Source organism: Sorex fumeus, unplaced genomic scaffold, assembly GCF_029834395.1.
Source record: "Sorex fumeus unplaced genomic scaffold, SorFum_2.1 ptg000073l, whole genome shotgun sequence".
Taxonomy (NCBI): domain Eukaryota; kingdom Metazoa; phylum Chordata; class Mammalia; order Eulipotyphla; family Soricidae; genus Sorex; species Sorex fumeus.
Window position 1 is genome coordinate 19,519,209 of NW_026606130.1, and position 5,958 is coordinate 19,525,166.

Sequence of the window (5,958 nt, forward strand, 5' to 3'; positions counted from 1 at the left end):
GGATGGCTACCCCAGCTTTTTTATGGGAGCTGTTTGCCTGTAGGATTGTTTTCCAGCCTTTGACTCTGAGTCTGTGTTTGCTTTGACTGTTGAGATGTGTTTCTTGCAGGCAGCAGAATGTTGGGTTCAATTTTCTAATCCATCCTGCCACTCCGTGTCTTTTAATAGGTGCATTTAGTCCATTGACATTGAGAGAGATTATTGCTCCCTAAGCATCCTAAGTAGCTCCCTTCTGAATTCCTTGTCAGAAAGGTTGTCTAACACTACACTACTGTTGGTGTCTTCTGGGCTAGCCTCTTCACTAAGAAAGTTTGTTGGGCTTTTGCATTGCTTTACCATTATGACCAATGAAGGCATTCATGTTCACTGTTACTATTCTGCTTGATATGCAGAATGAACTTAGATAGGCTTAAAATTAGTTATTTACTAATGTGTTTCTAGTGGTTGAGCTAATCTAGAGAAGGTTCCATCTAAGAGGGTAACTTATGGTTCCTATGGCATATGTAGTGGGAGAATAATTCTCGGCCGCATTATTGGCCGTGACTCCGGAAAGGGTCCCTCGTGCTGGGCGCCAGGCAGTACCTGTTTGAATGAGGATAGAGTGCTCGGAGCCATTCCGCTTTGTTTCCGTGAAATGTGCCTCAGTTCCCGTCCCGCGCAGATCAAGGGGGAAACACGGCTGTTCAAGAGGATCAAGCTAGCTGCGCATGCCCAGAAAGAGTCCCTGGCCTTGGGCACCGGCAATACCTGTTAGAATGAGAAGAGAGTACTCGGAGCCGTTCTGCTTTGTTTCCACAAGATGTGCCTCCGTTCCTGCCCCATGAAGATCAGGGAGGAAAACCGGCTGTTCTAGGGGATCAAGTTAGCTGGCATGCGGTTTCTTTTTAAGGATTCGTTTTATTTCTTAACCACATTTTTTTTATTTCCAACTGAAAAAAATCATGTTTTTGAACTTTATTACAAGGTATAGCACTGTAGCACTGTCCTCCCATAATTCATTGGTTTGCTCGAGCGGCCCAGTTACATCTCCCTTGTGAGACTTGTTGTTACTGTGTTTGGCATATCGAACACATCACAGGGAGCTTGCCAGGCTTTTGCCATGCGCGCAAGATACTCTCAGTAGCTTGCCAGGCTCTCCGAGAAGGGTGGAGGAATCGAACTCGGGTCACCCTTGTCGGCCGAGTGCGAGGCAAATGCCCTACCTGCTGTGCTATCGCTCCAGCCCAATACTCGGCCTTTTGGCTAAGGTCAAGTGTAGTATCTGTTCTTATCGGTTTAATACCAGGTATATTAAGGAAAATGTATTAAAGTTAAGTTTATCATGCATATGGCTTAAAAGTTGTCATCACAGGCAGTTAATTATTGCTCAATATACTTTTTTTCTAAGATCACTTGTTTCTTCAGGAGATAAAAATGTCGGAGGCTAAGGAAAAATGATGAATAAGTTAGACATGTTTCATTGATCCCAAGAAACAAACCTAAGTTTAACCAAGAGGAATTTTATTGTGAGGCTGCAGAAATGATATTTAAGAATAACACTTTTTTTCTGTACTTAATAGGTGCCGAAAGCTGTTCTCAGCACTTTACAAATTGTCTAATTTAATCATCACATATCCCCTGAGATATGCTATTGATGTTCTGTTTTTTCTTCTCACACAAAAAACTAGAGAATTAAGTAGATTTCTCAAGATTATACAGTACATTTCCCAAGGAATGAAATCAGGGAAGCTCTGGTATCTATGTTAAAGAACTACACGTTTAGTTGTATTGTGTTTGAGGAGCAGCTGGTCTAAGTATATGCCAATACATTTTCCAAGGAATGAAATCAGGGAAGCTCTGGTGTCTATGTTAAAGAACTACACGTTTAGTTGTATTGTGTTTGAGGAGCAGCTGGTCTAAGTATATGCCAATGGTTCTCAAATCTTTAACATCTTTGTTCAAGATTCAAAGGTCCATAAAAGACCTCTCATTGATCTAACTTGACTTTAGCTGAGGAGTGCAAAATGCTTCTACAATATACAACATGGGAGGTAGCTAATTCCGCCAAATGATCGTTGAGTGTTCTGAGGAAGGCAAGCAGATTATAGGTCATTCTCTAAAAATTGAAGAGGGGAGGTAAAAGTCAAATATTGTCAAAGGATTCAACAAAGTCCTCACCCTATAGAAACAAAGGTTGATTAATTTTAGATAGAGGTTTTTTAGAATTAAAGATGAGGGTATATTCATCAAACAATATTTTAAAATTTCCTAAAACATGAACTGTGACCACGGCCTCTTTTTATAAAACATACATAGATTATGTGACCACCAAAAGATAAAATTAAGAAGACTAATTGCTCTGCAAATGAGAATAGTACAGTATTTACCCTTTAATTCATTTAAAGCACACAGATAACTATAAATCATATGCAATAGTACCTGAGTAGTGAAAAGGTACAGGAAAAGAGTTGTATTTTTTCTTAGCTAATAAAGATAACGTTCTTACAAGGATACATGTCTTCCGGAGCTGAGCACATACTGATATGTCCAGTGTCATCCTTTCTTTATAATGGCTAAAATACAAATTTTACTTCCTTTTTAGAAACACTTTGTATAAGCGGAACTTTACATGAAAGTGTCATTCAAAGCATGCAGTTTTTATGCTATTCTTTTTTTCCCTTTTTTAAATTTTTTTTTTATTTTTATTAGTGAGACACCATGAGGTACAGTTGTAGACTTACAAATTTTTTGCTTGGGTTTCAATTATACAATGATCAAATACCCATCCCTCCACCAGTACTTATTTCCCACCACCACGGATCCCAGTATCCCTCCCACCCCCCATCCCCCCATCCCAACCTGCCTCTATGGCAGGGCATACCCTTTTGTTCTCTCTCTCCTTTTGGGTGTTGTAGTTTGCAAAAGAGGCATTGAGTGGCAATCATGTTTGTTCTATGTCTACTTTCAGCATGCTTCTCCCATCCTGGGAGGATCCTCCTAACACCCTTTATTTGGTGCTCCCTTCTCTATCTGAACTCCCTTTCCCCCTAGCATTTGTAGCTGGCCTCCAAGCCATGGAGCAAAATTCCTGGCTATTCTTAAAGATTCTTTGTAAATTAGAAAATTTTAAAGACAATTAACTACAAATATACTAATAAAAATCCACACACATCCAGAAGCACACGTTTGCTTAGAATATCAACACAAAGTACATGCAAGGATGTACTAACAGGTAAAATTACAAGTGAAAAACTGGGGAACTGAGGGAGAAAGGTGAGAAATCGACATATATTACACTATACATTTTCTTGTATCATTTGAAAGCTTTATCTAGTGCATATTTAACATACCACAAAGTTCCCCTCAAATTCTTGTGTTTGTAACAAGCTCTTCCTATTTTCCCTATCTACTAAAATAGTACACAAACTTAAAACCTGGCCAAGCAATTAGAATTTGTTTTAGAACAAAGAACAAAGAAAGAAAAGTAATACAAGGAATACCAAAACCCATACAGAAAAGGACTCCGTAAGTATATTCACTAAATAGAATAATTTTGAGCTATTGAAATTGTGTTTGTAAATAATTTTAGTGAGAAAATGTTTAAAAGAAAATTTTAGTTTGTATTAGATGTCCAGTACGATATGGGTAGTTTTGTCTTGTCTTGACCCTTCAGGCCATAGATGACAGTGCTCAGGGGCTGCTTCTGAATTGATGCGCAGACGTTATCCATGTTATGTGATTATGTAGGAATCATTTAGTGCCAGGGAATGAACCTGGGAGGATTTCCCATATGTAAGAATATACTCAGTGCTGTGAGTAGTGTGAAATTAAGAGAAGCTGTCACATAGCCACTTAAGCTTCAGAATTTGTGTGGATTGGTTCTTGCTATGGCTGAGTAGCACTGTAGCATTGTCCGCCCGTTGCTCATCGATTTACTCAAGCAGAAACCAGTAACGTCTTCATTGTGAGTCTTGTTGTAACTGTTTTTGGCATATTGAATATGCCACGGGGAGCTTGCCAGGCTCTGCTGTGCGGGCAGGTTATTCTCCGTAGCTTGCCAGTCCCTGCGAGAGGGGCGGAGGAATCAAACCGGGTCGGCTGCATGCAAAGCAAATGCCCTACCCGCTATGCTATCGTTCCTGCTGAGTACAAAGTCAAATATTTAAATACATGTACACTTTTTACTTTTAACAGCAGAAAACTTTTATTATTGTTACTCTTTAATGGGCTAGAGCAATAGCACAGCGGGTAGCGTGTTTGCCTTGCATGCAGCCGACCTGGCTGACCCGAGTTTGATTCCTCTGCCCCTCTCAGAGAGCCTGGCAAGCTACCAAGAGTATCTTGCCCGCACGTCAAAGCCTGGCAAGCTACTGTGATGTATTCAATATGCCAAACAAGTAACAACAAAGTTTCACAATGGAGACATTACTGGGCCCGCTGAAGTAAATCGATAGACAATGGGAGGACAGTGCAGTACTACTCTTTAATAGCAAATGCCCATTCTAGGTCTGGGATCTCTACCACGAAACTTAAACCTCCATTTCAGAGCACAGCCCTGCAAGTACCTCCTGATGGTCATTTTCTACATGCCTATCTTGTCCTAGTCCCTAGTAGACCTATGTCCCACTTTACTTCTGACCCTTTGCTGAAGCCTGATACATTAATTTAAATCCTAACCTTTTTGATTATCAGGTGCCTAAATTTCTGCGAGTTACTTCCTCTTTAGAATCCTCCATGTAAAAGGAATGAAATGGAATATTAGTAATTTCCATGCAAAGGTACTTCGTTGAATATAGAAGTTATATATAGAGAGGCCTAATTTAGTAAGCTGGTCAAATAAATATTCGCATTCCACCCCCAATCCTTGCCCACCCCTCATGGAATTTTTTTCACCATACATCTCCAGTAGGTGTTCCGAAGATTATTTCCTCCCTCTATTTTCATTGACAATTATTTCTTTAGTCCCAGATTTGAGTCACAAGTCCATTATTAACTACGACAGATCTGTGGTCCAAAGGGAAGGAAGAAATAATGTGAAAAAATGATTCAGAGCTGGAAAGTAAACATAATTGCTCTTAACTTGGTGAACTTTGGCAAGTCTTCCCATCTCCCTGTGCCACAACTTTCTTATCTGTTAGGGAGAGGAGAAATAATGCACCTACATCAGTGGACACTCTCACTTTCTATCCCATAGCATACCTCTTCTCTTCCACAATGCTTCACCTCCAGCCTTAAGGCTTGAGTGATTTGCTTGCTTCCTGTATCAACTGATCGAAGCCACATCCCTTCCATAAGGCTATGCTCTAGATGAGAGACAAACCTGTCAGGCAACAACCGGCATTATGGAAACTATTTTTAGCAAAACTGTGGAGCTAAGTTCCAATCTTATTTGTCATTCAACTATTCTACTGAACAATAAATATTCACTGACCCTTCCTCTGGGACTAGCCAGGTATTTTCTTTATTTTTTAAAAAATTTTATTAGTGAAACACCATGAGGTACAGTTGTAGACTTACAAATTTTTGTGCTTGGGTTTCAGTTATACAATGAACGAGTACCCATCTCTCCACCAGTGCCCATTCTCCAACACCAATGATCCCAGTATCCCTCCCAACCCCATCGCCCCCCATCCCACCCTGCCTCTGTGGCAGGGTATTCCCTTTTGTTCTCTCTTTCCTTTGGGGTGCTGTGGTTTGCAAAAGAGCCATTGAGTGGCAATCATGTTCGGTCTATAGTCTACTTTCAGCATGCATCTTCCATCCTGGGAGGATCCTTCCAACACCCTTTACTTGGTGCTCCCTTCTATATCTGAGCTGCCTTTTCCCTTGGCATGTGTGGCTGGACTTCGAGCCATGGAGTGAACCTCCTGGTACTTTTCTCAACTATTCTTGGGTGTTAGTCTCCTATTTTGATACTTTATATTCCCCAGATGAATGCAGTCGTTCTATGTCCGTCCCTCTCTTTCTGACTCATTTCAC

At 40.5% G+C, this 5,958-nt stretch overlaps 1 pseudogene; it reads left to right on the top strand.

Moving 5' to 3' along the window:
- Positions 1 to 1,222: 1,222 nt before the first annotated feature.
- Positions 1,223 to 1,380, top strand: LOC130038278 (uncharacterized; annotated as a pseudogene).
- Positions 1,381 to 5,958: the final 4,578 nt, after the last annotated feature.